Source organism: Schistocerca nitens, chromosome 6, assembly GCF_023898315.1.
Source record: "Schistocerca nitens isolate TAMUIC-IGC-003100 chromosome 6, iqSchNite1.1, whole genome shotgun sequence".
Taxonomy (NCBI): Eukaryota; Metazoa; Arthropoda; class Insecta; order Orthoptera; family Acrididae; genus Schistocerca; species Schistocerca nitens.
The window spans coordinates 633030270-633054743 of record NC_064619.1 but is presented as its reverse complement, the minus strand read 5'-3'; the positions used below and the strand labels follow the sequence as shown (position 1 = coordinate 633054743).

Below are 24474 nucleotides of genomic sequence, written 5' to 3'. Positions count from 1 at the left end.
CAAACACACCATTGCATTCAGAATCGTCTGAATCACTCTCTACATTATCCAGAGTGTCGCTATGATTGATCAAATCCGCAATTTCTGCGTCTGATAAACCGCGCCGAAACATGATGACAAACAACTGAATGATATACAGACTGAGAACGCAAAGATAAGTTTTAACATGAATTACAGCGCTGCCGTGACATCTATGGACGCATTTTGTTAATAAACATCTGAAAAACGTATAGCGCTGGCCAAACCCGTAGAAATAACGTTGCAGTGTTTTGAATGAAATTAAATGTAGCGGCCCGTAAATTTTACGGGCTTGGTGATTTTCGCGCGATCCCAGGCCCGTAAATTTTACGGGCTTGGCGCTTAGAGTGTTAAAAAGTCTTCGAGTCACTCGCATATCCTTCCTAAAACCTTGACGAATCGTGGACAGAAGTTCTTTCGCCTTAAGGGAATTTATTATACAGGAACTGAGAATATGTTCAATAATTATGCCTCAAACTGCTGTGAAGGATATTGGACTGTAATTTTCCGGATTCCTTTCCTTAGGCTTCCAATATACAGGAGTCACCTGAGGATTTTTCCATTCACTTGACACTTTGCGTTGGGGTAGAGATTGGCGATAATTGCAATCACATTACTGTTTGTAAACCCGATTTGGTACCTGGAGACTTATTTGTTTTCAACGCTATCAGTTGCTTCTCTACGCCAACGTTGCCTATTGCTATGCCCTGCATATGGGAGTCTGTGCGATGGTCAAATGACGATATGCCTCCTGCGTGAACGATTTCTCAAACACGAAATCTAACACTTCGGTTTTCCTTTTGCTGTCTTCTACTGCCACACAAGACTGGTCCCCGAGTGACTGGGTAGAATCCTCTTGCTTATCAGTACTTGCATCCTCGTAAAGTTTCGCGATGGTATGTCCGAATAAAATCACCTCGGTTCTCAAGCCGCGTCAGTTCCAATAAAATTCTCGAAAAAGCTGGAGAATTTAATTCGAACTGACGCGGTTTGAAAACCGAAAGGGTTTTATTATAGTTATAACTGTTTTGCGACCATCTTACTGCCCATTCCCGATACCTGTCTCAGCACGCAAGGTAGTTTCTCATGCAGCGAGCCTCTCCTCACGCCTCACCTGCTGTGAGCACCACACGCCGCTGCCGTGTTTAGGATACCCAGACCCTGATGCTGAGTCGTGCTGCGGACACTAGTAGGGGAAGCTTTGAGAAAACTAACTGACAATTTCAGTGCACTTTTCGAATTCTAGCATGTCATTTAATGTTTATTGTTCGACTGCATAAGCGTCAACGATACATGGTGAGTTCTTTTAGGAAACGATGTGTTAATAAGAATGGAATTTTTATTATAACGAATATGTAAAGTATTTAAAGTTTTCTCTACACTATTTGTTACTTCTTTATTTCATGTGCGGAACGACAGCGCGAAAGGTATCTTCGGACCCGCAAGAACTAAAAACAAAACCAAGTAGCCAAGTAGACAGTTGCATCTAGTAGTCAGTTGCTACCCGTTGAAAGAAAATACCTGGTGATGTGTCGGCAGCTGGGCCAACACCTTGTAGATAGAGGTGGCTTAAAGGCACGCTAGACTAACGCAGACGGGCGTGAAGTACTGGAACAGGATACGTAATTAATGCTATGAAGAAAAGTACGTAGCTGGTATAATACTTATCTTTACTCATTCATTGTGGTACATCGCACAAAGGAGACTTTAATTACAATCACTGTAAGGCTAATGGCGCCTTGCTAGTTCGTAGCCATTAACTTAGCTGAAGGCTATTCTGTCTCTCGGCTAATGAGAGAGAAAGGCTTCGTACGTCTAGTCGCTAGCTCTGTCGTCCGTACAACTGGGCTGAGTTCGAGTCAGTCTCTCGAGACCTGCCTTGTGGTGGCGCTAGGTTTGCGATCACACAGTGGCGACACGCGGGTCCGACATGTACTACAGGACCGCGACCGATTTAAGCTACCACCTAGGACGTGTGGTGTCTGGCTGTGACACCACACCTGTAGCATCAAATTCCTTCCGTCGCCTTCATATTTTAACAATAAAAGTTAAAGAGTTAAGAATTCCTAAGTCTGTAAAGTTCACTTCTGTACATACATGTCAACATCTACAGACGAAATGTGTATGTGTACGCGTACGTGGTGTGAGCTTAATGTCAATAAAACTGTGATGAAAACCAATTAATCTGAAATCTGACAGTATCAATATTATGGTTTATAAACTTTTTTTGAAGAGATCATAACCGGAAGACAAATTTCTCGACAAATGGAAATATAGTTCTAGCTTAATTCTGAAGACAACGATGGACTGAAGCAACTGAAAGAATGAATTTCACTCAATCAAGTAGGAAGGCGTGGAGTTTGTTACGTAAACTCGGAGGTACGACAAGACCAGCCCAGAAAAATCCAACCACAACACCAGAGAAAATTTCAAATAACATTGTCGAAATGTCAAGAGCTCCGAGAGACAAACCACATACCAGGATGATTAAGCGCGAACTCAGAACACTAAAAAAGAATACTCCAAATATATCACAGCTTTCCAGACCATTCACTGAGGATGATGTCATTACTGCCCTCAAGGATATGAAACCGGGCAAAGCCCCAGGTTTTGACAACATACATCCAGAATTTCTAACCTACGCTGGAAAGAACGTAGTCAAATGGCTGGCAAATTTCTTTTCGAACATTTTGACTACAAACCATCTCCCCACAGAATTCAAAAAGGCAAGAATAATAGCTTTGCTGAAACCAGGGAAACCAGCAGACCAACCGCTAAGCTACAGACCAATAGCACTTCTTAGCTGTACATACAAACTTGTCCATAATCGAATTAGCGGCATTACTGTGGAGAACTTACCTATAGAACAGGCAGGCTTCAGACCTGGCCGTAGTTGCTGTGACCAAGTTCTGGCATTAACATCCTACATAGAGGCTGGCTTTCAACAGAAATTGAAAACAAGTGCTGTATTTCTAGACTTAACATCTGCATATGATACTGTTTGGAGAGATGGAATAATTTACAAACTCTTAAGAGTGATTCATTGCCAGATTTTAACATCCTTAATACATAATATGCTGAGTAACAGAACCTTCCAGGTCACCCTAAACGGAAAGACAAGCAAAACAAAACTTATTAACAACGGGCTTCCGCAAGGCTCCATATTGGCACCTCTTCTGTTTAACCTCTATATAGCAGATCTCCCAAACACAAAGTCAAGAAAATTTTGCTATGCGGATGACATAGCACTGGCTACCAGCGACAAGTATCTCTTCAATACAGAGGAAGACCTTAATAACGACGTTGAAATACTATACAATTATTTCAAGAAATCGAGACTCAAGCCAAACCCTAACAAAACTGAAGTATCTACATTCCATCTTAATAACAAAATGGCAAATGAAATTATTAACATAAAACTCGGAAACACCAACCTCAAACATAATAAGTTTCCAAAGTACTTAGGTATAACATTGGATCGCTCTCTTTCTTACCGAAAACATCTGGAGAACACCACTGAAAAAATTGGAACACGGAATAACATCATTCAAAAACTTAGCGGTACTACTTGGGGAGCTAACGCAAAAACATTACGCACTTCATCTATCGCCTTAGTGTTCTCTGTGGCTGAGTACTGCGCTCCTGTCTGGATTAATAGCTGTCACACCAAACTTATTGACAGGCAATTAAATAACACAATGCGGTTGATTTCTGGAACTGTTAAATCAACGCCCACGTACAGGCTACCGGTGCTATGTAATATTCTGCCCCCGGACCTGCGTAGAAAAGCGGCCCTACAGCACGAATTCAGAAAGATTGAGACAAAACCAGAACTACCAATTAAAGAAGAATTCTCACAACTGCGACACACTCGATTGAAATCAAGAAAGCCACCCATACGCACAGCTGAGCAGCGTCAAAATAATAACTATGACCACATGAAACAATGGAGACTAGATTGGAACCAAAATACAAATGACCAACTACAGACCTGGTTTGAGAGCTATAACTGCAACATCTCTGGAATGGAACTAACGCGGAAAACATGGTCCGCATTAAATCGAATACGTACTGGACATGGCAGGTGTGCGGATTCACTACACACATGGGGAAGAGCGATGTCACCAGAATGCGACTGCGGTGCCCCTAGACAGACGATCCAACACATCCATGGTGAATGCTTCTTGCGAGCATATGCAGGGAACAGGTCCGACTTCCTGGAGGCATCCCCATCGGCGCTAGAATGGATCTCAAACCTCGATATAACCTTTTAACTGACCAATATAAACATAAATTATATTCATGATTGTTATAAGATTTTAATGTCTAACACTTGATGTATTAATGTTGCATGTATAGCCATACGCTAAATAAATAAATAAATCTGAGTGATTGGAAAAGTCCAAGAAGATCTTTGGCGGTAGAATATTCGGCAGGTTAGCGGCTAAATACTAAAGGACTATTTTGCGGAAATGCAGTTAAGTTAGTGCCAGGCAACGTTAAATTTAACAAGGGGAAAGTGACGTGCAGCAAACGTTAACCAGTTTCTTGGGAAGTGGACTTAACCATAAATTGACTTTCTGCTAAACTGACATTTTGGTTACGTAGGTCAGATGTGACAGGATTTAATGACTATGAAGTGGTGATTATCTCTGGTGCAGAACAGGACTTACGACAGTTTTTGTGAAGAAATGAAGTACTATAAAGAGACTGTGCTATCGTCTCTATAGTAACCGAGAGTATTAAGTACGTTTAAAGATGTCATGTGTTCATAAGTTAAAGTGGATGTGTAACAGAAAAGGTGAATATAATGATATTTTAAACTCTACCAAAGGTATAACTTTGCCTATCGCATGTGGCAATTGTCAATGAAGAGGCAAGTTATAATATCTCTGGTGAATGAGATTATGGCTGTGCGCAAGGTTATTTAAAAGGGAGGTTGGGCCCGAAGCTAAATCGGCTGTGATTGGCTGGCGCAGTGACGTCACTGTAGGAGCAAAGCGAGGCAGCGGCTAGCGCAGCAAGCGAGTCTTTCTAAGGACAAGCAACTACTTATAACACTAATAAGTTCTCAGGAAATTATTTAAAACAGTTGATTTACCTGTTTAGATGTTTGCAGTAGAAGAAGAGTGCCACTGTCTTGATTTCCGCTTCTGTGCTGCTGCTGCTTTCTGCATTTTATGCTTCGTATTGAGGAACCGCATACGAATGAAAAGTTGTGTTCTGACATACAGTTTTATAACGTGTTACGAAAATTCCGGATATTTAGTTTGGACAGCAGTGCATATTGTTTTCACTATATTTTTTTTCCTTGGAAATACTATCCAATCAATTAAATTCATTAAATATTAGTTCAAACTGAGATACCTTATGCAGCCACTCATCTGTTTGAACCGTAAGCCCACCGCGAGATAGAAATTCAATGCAACCATTATTTTCATTTTTTGGACGACTTTAAATATCAGCAGACGGCGTTCCCAGTGTCTTGTCACAGTTCTTTGCACGATATGCAATGTAGCCAGCCAGGTAACAGAATCCTCCTGCAGAGCAGTTGAGAGGCACCCACATGCCTTGCTCATACTGTGGCATCAAGCAGTCAGGCTTGCAAGATGAGTGGTCTGCCAAGCGAGTGGATTCATTCTTATTTATCGAGTAACATGAACTCTCGTACTCACAATTAAGTTACAAGTTATCCTCCTATATGAATAATACGCAACGGAAACACGCATCTGACTTTCAGTAATTTACAGAACTCTGTTCACTACGCACTAGCAATACCACATTTCCCTTTTTTTTTTATTTAACGGCTTTTATCAACACGTGGCCATCGCACTGAATATGTGTGGCGCACACATTATAAATTCTGGATATCATGACAACATACAATTCGAAGGAAAAGGCCACCAATCTTTTTCTTTTCACTATCTTATTTATTCCAATAAATTCTATAACCTAAACACACAAATTCTATAACCTACAACAATAACACATGAGAAATTCCGCCCAGTGGGCATGGCTTTACATTGGTGAATCACTATTTTATGGTCTCGTAATTATTTAATGCTACAGTGCACTTTCTGGATAGGATGGTGGATCTTTTATTATTTCTCACACTTCGACTCTCACAATCATCATCACGAAACTTTCCTCCAGACCGAGCAGTACAAAAGGAACACGCATAACCCACTATCTCTGAAACTACCTTGCTACTCTCCCATGCTAACCACACATACTTAAATTACATGACATACACCACACTAGAACATGAAATACAACACAGGGAATAGTCACAATATTATCACTTTCAGCTTTCCCACTCCAATTAATATTTATCCCAGTTTCACACGACACTGCCCCACTTCGTAATTCTACTTTCCTACTATGAACTCTGGAGATATATGCACGTCTTCCTGTGCAATGCAAGCCAAGTGGCGTTGCTGGATAGACGGCTGACTCACCTTGTTTCTCTCTCAGAGTATTATAGTTTGAATCAAGTGTCACACGGAAACATATCTCGCAAAGTAATATTAAGAACATATTCATTACACACACGAGTCCTCAACTGATACCATGGACGAGTACTTCTCCGTATCCTTTGTCTCATACACAGATTGAGACTCACACAGTATTCACCACGTGGAAGTACTCATCTCTAATTTCAAGTCCTGCACACGCCATTCCTTAAATATTTCAACTTATAGTACACACGCTAGTAATTCAGCTTAACTTAAGCACACAGAAATATTTCAACTTATTGCTACACGTGGTTTCATTGTGACCGTTGGTCACTTCCGAAGATTACTATGATCCCATTAATATTACCTGCCTGACATTTAATTCTCCCCACAAAAGTTCCTAAAGTAGATAAATTATTATATCAAACTACTCTTAAATATTCAACATGCATACCATGTCTCCACTCTTTTGTCATTACGGAGCACACCTAAGACAGGTCTTAACAGCACAAGATCCAGCGGCAGAGTGCTGAAACATGGCCATTCTTCAGGTCCTCTCGCACCTCTGACAAAGTGGGGGAGCACATTGCTACCGTATTGGTCAGCCACATTTCAGGTGCTCAAAGCTCAGGTAAGTTTCATCTCTTTGGTACCACCAAAGGTGGCCAAAGGATCGTCTCAAAGATGATCATATATTCACATTCACTATCTGCAGTTAGCAGACGACCATACATTCATTCATTTCACAGATCTCACCAAACTGGATGTAGGGATTTATTTTGTGGGAGTGCAAATGTGATCAATTAAATAAATAAATTGTCATTCTTTCCCACACTGGTATCCGGCTTCGCTGTATTAATTGAAATTGAGTTATTATTAGAAAAAAATGTGTTGTTCTGACAAAAATAATGAAGTATGATGTACCTATTTTCAATGTCGGGCTGTACTGTACCCTTTCACCACCGGCTACCCATGCAGAAAAAAATGGCACGGTACTATCCTTGCAATGCGAGGGTAGTTCCGAACAATTTTTTTAAGAAAACTGTATTAGAACAAACGTAGCAAGTCATCAAAATAACCAGGAGGAGACCTTAGCCCCTGGTGACCTCAAATAGACGACGAAATGCTGTTACTTTACCAAATTGTTGACACAGTTGTTGCATTATTGTACTCTCCACAATCTGGAGTAACGTACACATACAAATTTACAACAATCCACATGACAAATAAAACATTACATCATACAAATAAAAAATAATGTTGAGATAAAAATTTGCTTAGTTACTGGGATCTTTGTTATTTTTATGAGTAAATCAAAGTTCACTAATTCTATGACAAATAAAAAAAATACTAATTGTACTCATGAAATTTTAAATAGCTCACCGTCCAAACGCAGAACAAGTAATCCAACATTCATAAATTGCGTATTAATAATCTTTTACACGGCAATGTCTAAATACAAAACAAAATCAACAAAAGAAAAAATTGCGTACACTAGTTCCATGTATAATGTCAGGCTCCTTACCATTACTTAAAATATACATCAAACGTACAGAGAAATAAAACTGAGAAGAAAAACAAGTTACATACTAGTTACATAATATAGTTCATCTAAGACATCATGTCATACCTCATTAACTATCATCACTTAAGCAATTGCCACCACTGCTCGACTGTGAGTTTAACCTTATCCTTGTCCACCAGTACAAATACCTGCTGCTGAGCTAGTCAGTCCATCAACTTTGATCAATACATGCAGTAAATAGTTAGCAATAAGTGCTTGAATCCACCAGTAGCTCTCGTATCTTACTCTACTGCTCATTTCTCTGTTGTTACACATTTAGACGACAAGAACTTGCATTTCGACTAGCCGTCATTACACTTTAATGTGAAATATCACCACTGTGATAATGCAAATAAGTGGCTTCAGTCAACACACCAACAAGATTATTACTGTCCATGAAATCAAAATGCATCAGTTAATTCCGATATTTGTTGTGCAATGCAAACTTTTGTCCCCTGTGACAACCTTACTGACCGATGCAACAAGAGCCGCTACGTTCGTATTACGCCACTGGCTAATAATTAAAGCATCATTGTACCAAATATTCTAATAAACATGCTACGTGAACTTCATAACCCAGAACAAACAAAAAAAAACACTAACTATTCTAAACACAAACGTTAATGAAATACAATTACACTTGCTGTCCCTTCTGGAATGAAACACGTAAAAAAATTTACACAATTACAAGTACAAATACATTATTCCCTACCTTGCGAGTCACACGGAATCATTTCATTCTGTGATTTTCTTGGGGTCAAAAAAGTTGCTGACAGGTTCCCTAGAAACACTGTCTTGGTGTCAAAGCTCTCCCATGGTTACCCGGATGAAAGTCTTTAAGTCACTCAAATCGGCATTTTGAACACATTAAACACAAATGTCATAGTCACTCTCAGAGTACCATCCACACGAATCTGGTCTCCAGAAATGACCCTACAACTACTATTACCCACAGTTCTGTCCTTTCAGTTCATGGTGTAATTAAAAGTCGTAAGTTCCAACAAACAGCACTTATTCCCACACCAATTAAATAAATGACTCCTACTACAAATGCAAATGTCAATGTCCCACTTTAATTCTTGCATTCATACAATAATTAGTCACCAAACGACAACTGTCCTCTTTAAGTATACCAAGCGTCCCACATGCAATTCACAAAGCACACTTAACAAGTCACTTCCAAAAGTTTATGGATCCCACCATTCAGTGGTCGAGACAAAACAAAACAATCGCCCTGTCTGCTAAAGACAAAGTCTTTTCCACCACTCACAACGTGGAAACACCAGTCCTTCACTTTCCACCTTATGGAGACATACGAGCAGTCATCTTGTTTCATGGCTCCACAGTCCAGTACCAGTTAATAGTTGCTGGTAAAAAATGCCCGCCGGACTCTGCCGCGCGTCATTCATTCTGCCGTGGCGCCACCGCGCGAGCTGTTGAGCAGAAGAAACCACCCGCTGTTGCCCCCGCGGGATACTTTCCCCAGTCGTAAGGGTGGCGGAACTTATGAATGGCCAGTGGTACGTGTGTGTCGCCCCAGGCCGTTGACCTTCTGCAGTGGGCGCGTGGAGTGTACCCCAACCGGCAGTGGAGTGGGGAGTGCCGCGGCTCTGTCCCCTCTCCCATGGCGACGTCAGCTTGGCCTCCTGGTAGCGGTATGGGCGCGTTTTGCGTAGCACCTCAGCGCTACGACACCCAATCAGTCAGACTCTTCCGTGCATCTCGCAACATAAAATCATACACCCTAGTTTTCTACACATACAACATCAACATTTATCCCTTTTCTATACACAGCCCACACTTGTGCTATTGATTGTACCTGTCGTCCCTCATACAAAACATGAAAGTGTAAAAAAAAAAAAAAAGGAATAAGGAACAATCTATTTAGCTCATAATTACAGTATCAAATAATAGACTACTCTAACATCCTATCACAGTGAAAATATTAGAAACTGTTGATTCTAAAACTAAAATATACAATGCACCTCTATGCTTGTGACAGACTGAAATTAGTATCTCTTTATATATTTTACCTTTTATTATATATGACAACATTTCTAGGACATGTATGTACCATCCACATGACGTCATATCCTGACCTGCCATCGAGGTTCATCCAAATCAAACGATAAAGCACAATAATGTTTTAGTTATGGATCAGTAGCATTCCCTTTACAGGAGTGTGCGCATTGAGCACACTACTCTATGACTCACTCACCAGACATCACAGTTTCCTTCTCATTCAATCCATTAATACACTAACAGAACAGGTCTAGAAGTCAGCTAACCTTAACACCACCACACTCACGACAACATACCATACCTTTGCTCCCTTATACTCAACCACATAACACATGAACCTGTTTTGGAGATAGCATTCCAGTCTCCGAATTCGTCCTTTCACTCTGGCACCTCTCTCCATCGGCTTACCTCCGCATTCACTTTACCGACTATTCATCCTGCTAAATATCACTTTAGAATTGCGACATTTCATCTAAGAACAAAGAATACACAAATTATTCATCCTGCAAAATAACTGTACACATTCTTTGTACCGTTTTGAATAGTTATACTGGCACAGGCTTCAACAACAACAACAAAAATTACTTTTTTTTCATGTTGCAAATGTTATGGTAAGAATTAGATTTACACTTATATTAAATCTTACTTCAGTATTCCACAACGTTCACCACCTGTATCTCATACTCCCTTTATGTCCCTTCACGTTGTGCAGTTGTCCTCATCTCTTCATTCGTATTTCGGCTCTCCGTGCGTCCATTACTCCATCATTTCCTGGTCTTCCTTCGCCATTCGCATCAATCTCGATCGCAGCATACACTGGCCTCTCTGTAACATACATCTAAGACATCTCCACATTATTAATTCTACTCACCTTTATTTACCACTGTTTCATCACGTCGAATCTCTCTTTATTAATCACACTGCTTCACGTCGCTTCTCTCCTTAAATATCACCTTTATCAACTACTATTTATTACGTCGCTTCTCTCTCTATCTACCATCTTTATCCACTCATTAATCATCACGTCGTTTCTGCTTGATCCTTATTCATATGACAAAAAATACGTACATACACCACTCTGTCGACTCCTCTTCATGACTCATTCGACCAGTCTATTCCGTCATACTTCCTGACATCCCGCCTGAAAATTCTTATGTTCGATTTGGCCCTGCACAACGTTACACACCAAAAAATAAATACAATGGCAGTCTACCATAAATTGCCTACTTTCGATCTATCCTTAACTTTTCCATAATTTGATGTTAGAAATGTGATGAAGCCCACGATATTGTTTTCCTTTGATCGTCTCAATAAGTACAGCATTTTCATGGACAATTCGCCTCACTCTGAATGGTCCACTATACACCGTAAAGAATTTGCTAGTTAGGAATCTGTGCTTCTTTGATAATCGATGAGTTTTAATTAGAACCTTGTCTCCTACTGCCAATTCGATCTTACAGATCTTTCCTTTCTGCTTCTCCTGCCTATCCTTAGCTGCTTTCTTAATACGCTCTATCGCAACCTTGACAATTTCTGTGTGCCTCTGCTTCCTGATCGCGGAAAATCTACCAGCTCCCTGACTCGATCTGGTGGTGGTTCATTCTTTAGTACCGTAATTGGTGATAAACCAGTAGCTCCATGTGGTAGCTCATTGAGGATGTCGTGAAAATCTTTGAGAAAAATACTCCAACTTCTATGTTGCCTATGGCAATAGATCTTACACAACTTTCCCAGTTCTTTTACCACTCTTTCACTGGGGTTACTTGCAGCATGGTATCGGGATATGAACACCAGTTTTATCCTTCTTCTCTTCAGTGTGGTTAGCCATTGTCTGGATCTATATTGTGGTCCATTGTCAGCTATGAACTTTTCTACAGTTCCTACTTCTCGCAAAAAGTTTTTAACGATCGCTGCTGCTACTGTTCTTCCCGTCGCACGTTTCAATGCGGTAGAAGTCACATACTTTGACACCAATTCCACTGCTACTAAAACATATCTATATCCTTGCACTGACTTAGGTAGCGGGCCAAACAAATCAGTTGCTCCGAATTCCCTCAATCTACCTGGCACTATCGGAAAAAGCGGTGCTTTGCATGAGATAGTTAACGACTTTGCCTTCTGGCACAATTTGCAACTACCAAGCACGTTCTTGATCCTCCTCTCCATACTAATGAAATAAATTGATTCTCTTAACTTCTTACAGCATTTCCTAGCCCCGTAATGCCCGTAACTTAGGTGCGTGTACCAGATCAACTTGTTGACTATTTCATTTGGTATACACAATACCCAGTCCTGTGTGTTCTGATTTCTACGGTAGAAAAGGACCCCGTTCTGAATTGTATAAAAGCTCGCTATATTCGCATCTAAGTTCGCTCTAACTCTGTCCTTCACCATTCTCCATGACGCGTCTTTATCCTGCTCTTTCGCGATATTTGTGAGTACCGCCCCTATGTATTTCTCGAACCGCACGCCCTGCATATACAATATGTCATATCTGTTCTCGTTTACCTTCTCATCAAAGCATTGACCATGACCTACCGGGTTCCTTGACAACGCATCTGCCACTATATTCTGTGGTCCAGGAATATACATGACCGTAAACTGAAACTCCTGTAAATAGAGTGCCCACCTAGCGAGTCGTCTATGGTTAAGTTTGGCCGACATCAGAAACTGTAGTGACTTGTGGTCAGTATAGATTTTAGTATGCCTCCCATACAAAAAGTATCTAAACTTACTAAAACCCCATACTATTGCCTGAGCTTCAAGCTCAGTTACCGTGTAATTTCTCTCAGCTTTGCTAAGCACTCGGCTCGCAAAAGCAATAGGTTGTTGTATTACTTCTCCTTCTTGCTCTTGCTCTTGGAACAATGTTGCCCCAAGTCCACTACGGGAACTGTCCGTGGCCATACAAAACTCTTTCCCTAGGTCTGGATGCCCGAGAAGAGGTACCGATAGCAGTGCCTTCTTTAACGCCTCATACTCTTCCTGTGCGACAGGGTCCCAATTCCATACCTTTTTCTTTCCAGTCAGCTGACATAGTCTGGGTGTCGCTGCACCCCCAATCTTAATGAACCTCCTGTAAAAATTGATTAATCCTAAATAACCCCGTAGCTGACGTTTTGTTCTTGGCAGCGGAAAATCTCTGATTGCTTCGAGTTTGTCTGGATTTGGTCTTATTCCCTCTGGTGTCACAATGTGACCTAGAAACTCGATTTCTTTTCGTCCAAATTCTGACTTTCCCAAATTCACGGTTACCCCATGTTTCTCCAATGCACCGAGCAATACGCTTAACGTTCTATTGTGGTCTTCCCAGTTTCTTTCGGCTATCAGGACATCATCCACGTACTGTGTTACCTTATCTTTTATTTCATTAGGAATGACAGTATTTAGCGCTCTGATAAATGCCGCGGATGATACATATAACCCAAATAGTAGTTTCCGGAATTGATACGATTTCCCGTAGCATAAGAAAGCAGTGTATTATCTACACCCCCTATCTAACTCCACCTGCCAGAAACTCATTCTCAAATCAACTGAGCTGAGAACTCTGATCCCGTGAAACATTTGTAGCAATTCGTCAAGTGCTAGCGGCCGATCTGTCTCTGGCCCTATTATCTTATTAATCCTTCTTGCGTCCAAAACTAATCTAATTGACCCATCCTTTTTTTCGACACAAACTAAAGGGCTGTTGTACGGACTAGATGCTGGTTCGATAATCCCTTGTTGTAGCATGCTTTCGATCTCAGCTTCCACTCTTCCTTTGTACACAACAGGTATCGGGTACACTTGGGCCCTAAACTGTTTATGAGGCTTGACCTTGAATCTATACACAAAATTTCTTATTGTACCCGCAGCATGTTTAAATACTTTTCTATTCTCGTATAAAATTTTCTGCAATTCCCCGTAGACCGTGGTCCCTCGTAAATGCCAGATTTTCTCCCTGATCTCCTCCTCCAAACATTTATGAATTTCCTTCTTCTCTTGTTCGAACCCCGTATTCTGTGCCTGTCTACCGGACTTTACCGCCGGACATAATGCTAAGTGTGCGTTATCTTTAGCACATAAGCAATCGTCGAATCTTAATGTAATTTCCTCCGAATCTCGTTTCAACTCCATCGAACCAATTCTCATGTTAACGACTGCTTTATATTGGTTCAAAAAATTAACGCCTAATATCCCTTCAACAGTTAGAGATGACACAATCATGAACACTGTACTAAACCTCTTCGCCTGGCACACAAAGTCTACCTGCGCTTGTAACTTCACCTCAATTCCCTTTCCTGTAACTGCCCCTCTCACTGTTGTCCTTTGCAATGGCAACGTTGGCCATGGTTTTGTAAGACTACAGCACTTAAACACATCTTCCCTCAAAACATTACACTGCCTGTGTCGATGACACAAGGTACGATTATATTATTTATTTCTACGCTAATTATTGGGTGGACTTCACTCCCCACATCTCCTACCTCCTCTAACAGATTCTCCCTTAGTTTTCCGTAATCGATATACCTAATATTTACATCATTAATAGTCCTGGTTTGTTCCCGTCTATCATGTAGTCACCTTCTTGTCCCTCCGTCATTGTGACAGTGATTGTCCTGTCGTGAACCCAATGACTGCCTATCCTCTCTTCGCCCATCATTTCCATTTTCCCTTCTTCTTCCATCTCTGTCCCATCTTCTATTTTCCCGGTTTGCCGGTCGATATCCCCATGAATTCTGCCCCCTATTTCCTCGCCATCTTCCAAATCCGTCATTCCTCTGATTCCATGCTCTCCTGTCATTCTGATAGTTTCTGCCGTTCCTATCCTCGACTCTGTCTGACCTATGAGTTGTGTCGCCGTTCACAATGTTGCTCTCATTGCCCAGTTCCTGTAACAAGTGCTGAAATGAGGCGGAATCGTCTAAGCCTCTGCCTGCTATCACTATATCTCTGCGCAATCTCACTGGCAACTTCGTTATACAGATCCTAATGGGCTCCCCAGTTTCGTATGGCACATCCAAATACCTATTTCGTCTCAGCATTTCCTGATAGCACGCCACTGGATCGCTTATACCACCTTCGTTACAATTTGGCATCATAAATATGCTTTGCTTAACCTGGTCCTGCTTACTTTTCGACCAGAATTCATTTTAAAACTTGTCACAAAAATTCTTGTAGCTACTACAGTCTTTAATAACTTCCTGCATTTTCGCTCTAGCCTCGTCCCTCAAATGGTTACACACAAACTTCATTTTGAGGAGCGGTCCCCACGATGAAGGTAATGAATCTTGAAATTGAGACAGCCACAGGCATGGATGTTGGTAATTATCAGGATCCGGAAAACAAGTGTACGTTTGTACGTTTGTACTGACACGAAGTGCCTCCTACATTCTTCTTCCGCATTTATGTTTTCTGACCTTGGACTATACGCAGTTGGGTTTGCCACCTGTTTTATCCGACACAACCATTCTTCTAACTCTCTGAGTTCGTCTTCCTCCTTCTGCCTATTTTCGTTTTTTGAATTTATCTCACTCTCCCTCTGCAGTCTACCTGGTGGTGTTTCACCTTCGCTTCTGCACGCTAATTGAAACTGTGCAAGTTCTTCCCTATGTTTCCTATTTGTTTCTAATTGTGCCTCTTTAAACTGTAATAGTGATTGTATCTCCTCCTGGTCGGCATAAACCTCTCGCTGCGTACTGTCAGAGCCTGTTTCGCCTCTTATACTGATCTTTTCTACATCTGCACTAATCGTATTCATTCTGTCCACTACCTCCGCAACTTCATCCCTGTGTTTATTTAGCGCCACTTCCTGCCGGGTGACTTGAGCTTCCACGCTGTCTAATGCCCCTCGTTTATATCCAAGTAAGTACTCCACTATCTCTTTGATTCGCTCATCCGACAACACGTCCCTACGTTCTGTAATATCACTCTCTATTCCACTTATTCGTACCTCCAAATTATTGGCTTTTTCTTTCACAGCATCACATACTTGCTTCAACGCATCAAGATTCTTCTCCCCATCATCTAACCGATTATTAACTGTGGACAGATGCTCATCGATAACTGTGTGTAGCTTCCTCATTGCCTGTTTATTTCCCCTATCCATTGCCTCCAATCTTTCCTTAGTCTCCCTATTTCTCTCCTTACTATCTTTATCCATCACTTCCAATCTTTCCTTATTATACCTATCTCTCTCCTTATTATCTTTATCCATCGCTTCCAATCTTTCCTTATTTGCCTCCAATCTTTCCTTATTATCACTATTCATTGCTTCCAATCTTTCCTTATTATCTCTATCTATCCTCTGTAAAAACTGCAGTAGCACATTGTCATTTGCTGCTTTCGGGGCGCTCACCTCGTTCGCCTGAGAAACTGTAGCTTCGCCAAGGGTAGCTTCACTTTCACTGCATACCTGACCTAGTCCCAGCTTGCGCGCGTCGTCGGGAAAAGCCCCCGGTTGTGGACAAAGCCCGCCGCTTAAAGGATCACCTAGCCGCGGTCCGCTGAACAATTCAGCCCCTTCCGAGTGTTTGCCGTTCTCGCTCATTAGCCCAAGGTCGACACCTACTTCCTGCTGAACTGCTACGTTCACCCCAGAATCACTATTCTCCATGGTGACTTCACTTTTCGACTGCGACCTAGTTACTACGGACATTACGCAAAAAAAAAAAAAAACATTATGCAACAATCTTCCAGCCTTGGCCGATATAGCAATTAATTACATAAAAAAAATAAAAGATCCTCACCAATCCAGAAAGAAATTGCAAACAAAAAAAAATTTTACTTCTTAGCACTATCACAATATATTCCATAAAATAAAAAAAATCTTAACAGCAAACCCTAACAGCAAAATATCCTGGCAAAATATCCTGGCAGGGTCGAAATTATGAGAGGCACCCACATGCCTTGCTCATACCGTGGCATCAAGCAGTCAGGCCTGCAAGATGAGTGGTCTGCCAAGCGAGTGGATTCATTCTTATTTATAGAGTAACATGAACTCTCGTACTCACAATTAAGTTACAAGTTATCCTCCTATATGAATAATACGCAACGGAAACACGCATCTGATTGTCAGTAATTTACAGAACTCTGACTGTTCACTACGCACTAGCAATACCACATTTCCCTTTTTTTTTTATTTAACGGCTTTTATCAACACGTGGCCATCGCACTGAATATGTGTGGCGCACACATTATAAATTCTGGATATCATGACAACATACAATTCGAAGGAAAAGGCCACCAATCTTTTTCTTTTCACTATCTTATTTATTCCAATAAATTCTATAACCAAAACACACAAATTCTATAACCTACAACAATAACACATGAGAAATTCCGCCCAGTGGGCATGGCTTTACATTGGTGAATCACTATTTTATGGTCTCGTAATTATTTAATGCTACAGTGCACTTTCTGGATAGGATGGTGGATCTTTTATTATTTCTCACACTTCGACTCTCACAATCATCATCACGAAACTTTCCTCCAGACCGAGCAGTACAAAAGGAACACGCATAACCCACTATCTCTGAAACTACCTTGCTACTCTCCCATGCAAACCACACATACTTAAATTACATGACATACACCACACTAGAACATGAAATACAACACAGGGAATAGTCACAATATTATCACTTTCAGCTTTCCCACTCCAATTAATATTTATCCCAGTTTCACACGACACTGCCCCACTTCGTAATTCTACTTTCCTACTATGAACTCTGGAGATATATGCACGTCTTCCTGTGCAATGCAAGCCAAGTGGCGTTGCTGGATAGACGGCTGACTCACCTTGTTTCTCTCTCAGAGTATTATAGTTTGAATCAAGTGTCACACGGAAACATATCTCGCAAAGTAATATTAAGAACATATTCATCACACACACGAGTCCTCAACTGATACCATGGACGAGTACTTCTCTTTATCCTTTGTCTCATACACAGATCGAGACTCACACAGTACTCACCACGTATAAGTACTCGCCTCTAATTTCAATTCCTGCACACGCTATTTCTTAAATATTTCAACTTATAGTACACACGCTAGTAATTCAGCTTAACTTAAGCACACGGAAGTATTTCAACTTATTGCTACACGTGGTTTCATTGTGACCGTTGGTCACTTCCGAAGATTACTACGATCCCATTAATATTACCTGCCTGACATTTAATTCTCCCCACAAAAGTTCCTGAAATAGATAAATTATTATTTCAAACTACTCTTAAATATTCCACATGCATACCATGTCTCCACTCTTTTGTCATTACAGAGCACACCTAAGACAGGTCTTAACAGCACAAGATCCAGCGGCAGAGTGCCGAAACATGGCCGTTCTTCAGGTCCTCTCGCACCTCTGCCAAAGTGGGGGAGCACCTTGCTACCATATTGGTCAGCCACATTTCAGGCGCTCAAAGCTCAGGTAAATTTCATCTCTTTGGTCCCACCAAAGGTGGCCAAAGGATCGTCTCAAAGATGATCCTATATTCACATTCACTATCTGCGGTTAGCAGACGACCATACATTCATTCATTTCACAGATCTCACCAAACTGGATGTAGGGATTTATTTTGTGGGAGTGCACATGTGATCAATTAAATAAATAAATTGTCATTCTTTCCCACACTGGTATCCGTCTTCGCTGTATTAATTGAAATTGAGTTATTATTAGAAAAAAATGTGTTGTTCTGACAAAAATAATGAAGTATGTTGTACCTATTTTCAATGTCGGGCGGTACTGTACCCTTTCACAGTCACATCCTTCTTTGACAGCAGATTCTTCTGGTGCAGGTTGAACAGGAAAGTTAATATCTCGTAGCTCTTTTTCATCATCTATCATTTGCAATGCTTCGCTCATGTCGGGCAAAATTCCTGTGAACAGATGTGACGTCAAAAAATCCGTCACACTCATCTGCCTCTACTGATGTGTCCCTTGACAGAGGAATGTCATGAGCATTGTGTCCCAGCAGTAACAGCCGTAATCGATATTTTACTTCTGTTGGAGAAGGGTTCAAATGGAAATGACCAATTCCTCTGATCTGTGAGAAAAAATTTTCCAGTGCATCCTGGTTCAATCTTGCAGTTAAAATATATGTTATTTGTAGTGGCTGAAGATAAAAAACAGTCCAAATAATGACCGAACCGTTGTCATAATGCCTTTCTGGAACGGGAGCAAGTGATTTGCATTGCCTACGCGCATTTTTTCGGCACACGTATACAGTTTTCTCAACCACATGATAACACATTCTTATTGTAGCTTCGAGCATTCAGAATGTCAAATGCGTCGTTTGCTAACTGAAAAAAATTTGCTGCTTCCTCTTCTTCAGGCATTAGGTACTTTATGGCTTTAGCTGTGGTACTTGGAAAAAGTTGCATTGCCAAATAAACCCTTTGACGCCCTCTCCCCTTGCACTGAGATGAAGCTGTGACAGTTTAGGACACAACTTCATTTCACTCCTATCTAATGCGAGCAGTCTTTCTACAATAGATTTATTAACAATTTTCCCACTAGGAAGCTTTAGTCCGTCATCCAGAAAGTGATTCCTCATTTATTCAAACAAATGCGGAACATCAGAAAACACCCAGTATTTTCATACTGCGGATTGGAAAAGCAGGAATTTTTTTCTGTCACATTAAAATCTTTCCACACAAATCGATTTTTGTTCCAAGGTCGCACACTACCTCAACAACATCGTAACCAACATCTTGTAGAGAGCAGACAATACTGTTCAACCGATCAGCTGTTATTTGTGTGTCAAAATCATAGTAAATGGGTTGCTTCCATCCAGGAAACAAACCACGTACCATAACAAATAGCACGTTACTGTGTGGCCCTACAACACGATCTTCAACAGGATCACAAATAATATTGCTGTCTACATTCATTTCGTCGAATGATAGCACACACACACGTTCAGTTTTTGTCAATACAGATGAGTGGGCTTTCATTAGTTGCAAAACGTCTGTCAGCACACCAGGAAAGCATCTGAAAGAGCGTGACGCCCATCTCTTAAGTGTTGACAGTCCTGGAAGTGGGAAACCGACCTGATTTCTTAAAAACAAATAACACTTCCTAGACACAGCACGAAGTGTAACCGCTTTACAGATATCTTCCCTTTGCCATTTTTCTCGTTTCTTTCCATTCAACAAGCAGTTTATCTGTGTTTTTGAAAACATTTTATATGTGTATTTGTCAACGTTGAAAGGTGGCTACACTGAGCCACAGCGCCAGAGATCGCGCTAGAGAGTATTGTTCCGCCGCCTCCACTGGCAGTGCTTATTGAGAAGTAGCGGTGTGCAGTGCTTGCTGAGATGTCGTAGTGGACAGTGCTTGTCGAGAGGTCGTGGTGGAGAGTGCTTGTTGAGATGTGGTAGTAGCGAGTCGGTGTGGAGATGTTGTAGTAGAGAGTGCTTGTTCCATGTTTTATGCAGTTGTTTGATGGGCTAGACAGCAGATGTTGTTCCAATGGAGATATTGTAATGATTAGAGTGCTTTTCGTCAATATATATGAAGGTAACAAAACTCCTATTCTTTTTTTTTTCATTATTTCAATGTCTTGAATAATGCGTTATTACAGGTTCAGTCAACAAAGCATCTGGCTTGCGTTCTTGTATTAGAGTGTAATCCTGGTTTTCTTGCGCAATTATAGTATTTCTATTTTCTTTTAATTACTTCAGTATAAATGGTATTTAAAAATTTCTTGTCTTGTTGAAGAAGAACCGTGCCAGATGTGTACGTTGAATCACACTCCCACACACAGAACAATTACACTTGTGTTTTGGTTTCGTAGGTTTTATAGTTGCTGGGGACTTAATTAATTAATTGTATTAACGGAAATTTTCATTTTATTCTTTGTTGTTGTTCTATGCAGTCAGATTGCGTACAAATACTAGTCAGGGCCAACCGTTTACGAGACTTCGTAATCGGACATTCAGCTACCAAAATTAAAAAGTATTTGCATATCTTTATAATTAAGCCTCCATGCAACGTATTTAAATTCCGTTAATTTCTGTGAAGACTGGCGTGATCATAGGTTGTTTACACAAGTTAGTTGAAACCACTGAAGCATCAAATTATGTTGATATAAATCTGTTCCGTGTACACACAGGGATAAAGTCAATTTAAATGCTACATTTCAAGCGACCCGAATACACCAGATGCGCGATTTCGCCGTCTTCGGGCATCGTACGATAGTACTACGGCGCGGGCTACAGCTTTGTAAAATGTCATATAAGTTTTTAACAGTTTCAAAAAGTGTTTCTAAACACGTCGTCTTTTCTTCAGATTACTATAGTTCGAGAAATGGTTGCATAGAAGGGTGAGTGCTAAAGTTCGTAAACTCTAATTATCAGTAAATTTTTCTGTTGATTAAATCCTATCTAGTGGTACAAACAATCCTGTTGGAGGAACATTCGCAACTGAGCATTATACCAGAGGCTGAAAATGCCTCTACAGCTGTAAAGTTCTTTTATTACCACACGACCGGTTTCGGGCTCTTATATGCTCATCTTCAGGTGTCGTAACTTGGTGTTGTGACCCCCGAGCGCGGCGATGGACGTGTGTACGAGGCGCGGTGTGCTACCTACGAGCTCGTACACGTCCACCGCTCGTGGGTAACAGCACCAAGATATTTGCAAACTCTGGTTGCTAAACTTCCTCGCTCAACGCAATGTCACTGTACTTTGACACGCTCCTTACTCTCTGGATTTGGCGCCGGTAGACTTCTCTTGGCTTTCCCGCCTTGACGTAGTCCTCAAAGGCTGACGTTTGCTATACAGGTGAGTGTAACGATTATGTGTGCTCTAATGGTGACGCTGAGGTGATCAGCTGCTTTTTAGAAGAAAACAGTTGGCAGGGTATGACTCCGGAAAAACGGTCGGTGGTGAGAGTGAAGCAAAAAGAGGCACTGGAAGATCGCACTGAAGACACAGGCGACAACCATGGGTTTTCGGCTATAGAGATATTGGTACAGGCGACAGCCACGGGGAATGATAGTACTTAGAACGTACGTGCCTCTATCCTGATCGTACGTTCGCATACAACTGAGTGTGTATCGACGTAACTACGCTTATGACTCATTTCCTTTACAGTATTAATTCTTATTCTGAACCACTCACTCGCGAATGTACGTGCCTTCTTAATCTGTGTAGTCAGTCGGGTGTATTCCTTAATAACGTTACTTTCAATATTCAGTGGCTTAGTTTCCACAATCGACCTTTGCCTGTGTCGCAACTGCGCTTCGCGCAAAATATTTATTATGCAACATTCATACTAACTCTCATTTCTAAATTACGAAGCCGGCTCACTGAGATTCTAACAATTTAACAGGGTGGTTTCAATGGCGACCGAGAGCCCTGGCCTTTGTTTAAAATGATAGTACAAATTTTAAGCTGAAATATTACAGTAACTTTCTCCATCCATTATTGTGACTATAACTAGTTGATTCTGTTACATGTTACGCCAACTGCGTACCAGATAAGAAAATTATTACCGAAATCAGTCCATAAAACACAAATATTTATCCTAAGATTGCTAAATTAAACATTAAACCTACTACCAGGAAAACCGACCGGCAAAAGAAAATACGTAAGGGCAGAGCAACAGCACTACTAAGATTTTGGTTGATCGTAAATGTGTGCAAGAACTGCATTCATTCGACACCAGCTGCGTACCACGAATTTTTTACAAAATTTCTTTTTCAGTTAGTGTTGTAGATTTTTGTAAATACGTTATACGTGAATGTATCACAAGATGGCGGATCATTTTCATTGACTGAGCGTGTAGGAGTCCCTTATCAGTCTTCTGCTTCACCAGAGGCATATTTTACTACAGTGAATTTCACGAACGAGCGCGACATCATCTGTGATTTGTTTACGAGTAATACGAGCCGCAATAGAAGTGAAGTTCGGCTGCACACTGATTTATGGCTATATACAGCTATAGTAGAATTAAGATCACAAACCAAACGATGGATAATTCGTCTGATGGGGGATCAGTTGCTAAACCTATACCTAATACAGAAGAAGAAAACACAGCAGATACTGCTACCGCAGTCGCAGCGATTAGTGGTACTCAGTCGCAAGCAACAGACGATGATATGTCGACTTTGGAAAATGTTCCAGATTCCGCTAATGCACAAGGTCCAGTAGAGCCAGTCATTATGCAGATGTTTAGAGTAATGCAGACAATTCACAATTTGTGACTCAGATAACACCCCAAATGAATACACAGATAGGAAATGTCACAGCTCATATAGGGAATGTAACAACTTAGATAAGCAATCTCACTAGACAGGTCGACAATGTCACAACACAGATAGGGAATGTAACCACTCATATGAACAAGCTAGACAGTGATGTAAAAAACCTTATCGACATGCACAACAACCTAAAACGCAACTGACACAACTAAAAAGAGAGGTAGCGGATCAGGTAGTAGAAGTGGTACGTGGAGATTCAAATTCCATGAATCAGGATATTGATAATTTAAAAGCTATGCAGTTAAGAATGAGCCAGTTCAAATACGTAAGTTAACTGAAAATTTCGATGCTATGAGTCTACAGCAAACCGGGCTCAATACAAAAATGCAGGAAGCGATAAATCAAGTTGAGGTCGTAGTAAAACAACAAAAACTGCAGTTTGAGAACTTTTTAGAAGAAAAAGACACACACAAACGCCGTAATCTGGAAGCAGAGGTACAAAATACAATAATTAACAAAATGGAACAAGTACACACTACACAAAACACATCTGTAGTTAAACTACAAACTGACATAGGCCATATACAGAAAACTTTGGCACGGAACATACCAGGCTGGCAAAATCAAATAGTCGAGCAACCTAACAGGAAACTTAGTACCATGAAAGAACGACACCAACACGCAGATGAAGAGCTTGACAACATACCCACAGGTAAGAGCGGTAGTACAATTGGTGACTATCCTACCGCGAATGTACATGTGTCTTCACCAAATTATGAGATATACGGTAACCAACGACACCGTGATGAAAGAAAGAAACAGCAGATTGCTAAATCCACTGTGTCATCAGTTTTGTTAGAAGAGAGTCTTATAAAACACCAGAAATATGAAGTGTTAATCCCTGAAAAGAAGTCTGTGCAATCCGGTAATTTTTATAAAGTCATTCGAAAATGTATTGCCTAAAACGTGGTCGGAACAGCAAAGGATACAATATGTTACGGGTTACATGCAAGGTGATGTAGCGTTACGGGCGATGGAAATATCAGAAACTTGTCACATATTAGAACAGTTTCAAAGTAATGGTCACATGGCGTTCAAGAGAGATTAAGAAAAGCCCTATTCAACCCTGAACAATATAATCAAAATTTGGATCGTTGCGAAAGTATTTTGAGAAATATTTAAATAAGACGAGGTTCTGGGAGTAGCCAGTGACACACCCTGGCGTCCGACG

The 24474-nt window shown here is 40.8% G+C and overlaps 1 protein-coding gene across 1 annotated transcript in view; it reads right to left on the bottom strand.

Annotated features, from left to right (window-relative positions):
* The window catches only part of LOC126263543 (uncharacterized), a 99617-nt gene that overhangs the window by 62521 nt on the left and 12622 nt on the right, over window positions 1-24474 (bottom strand). The window lies entirely within an intron of this gene.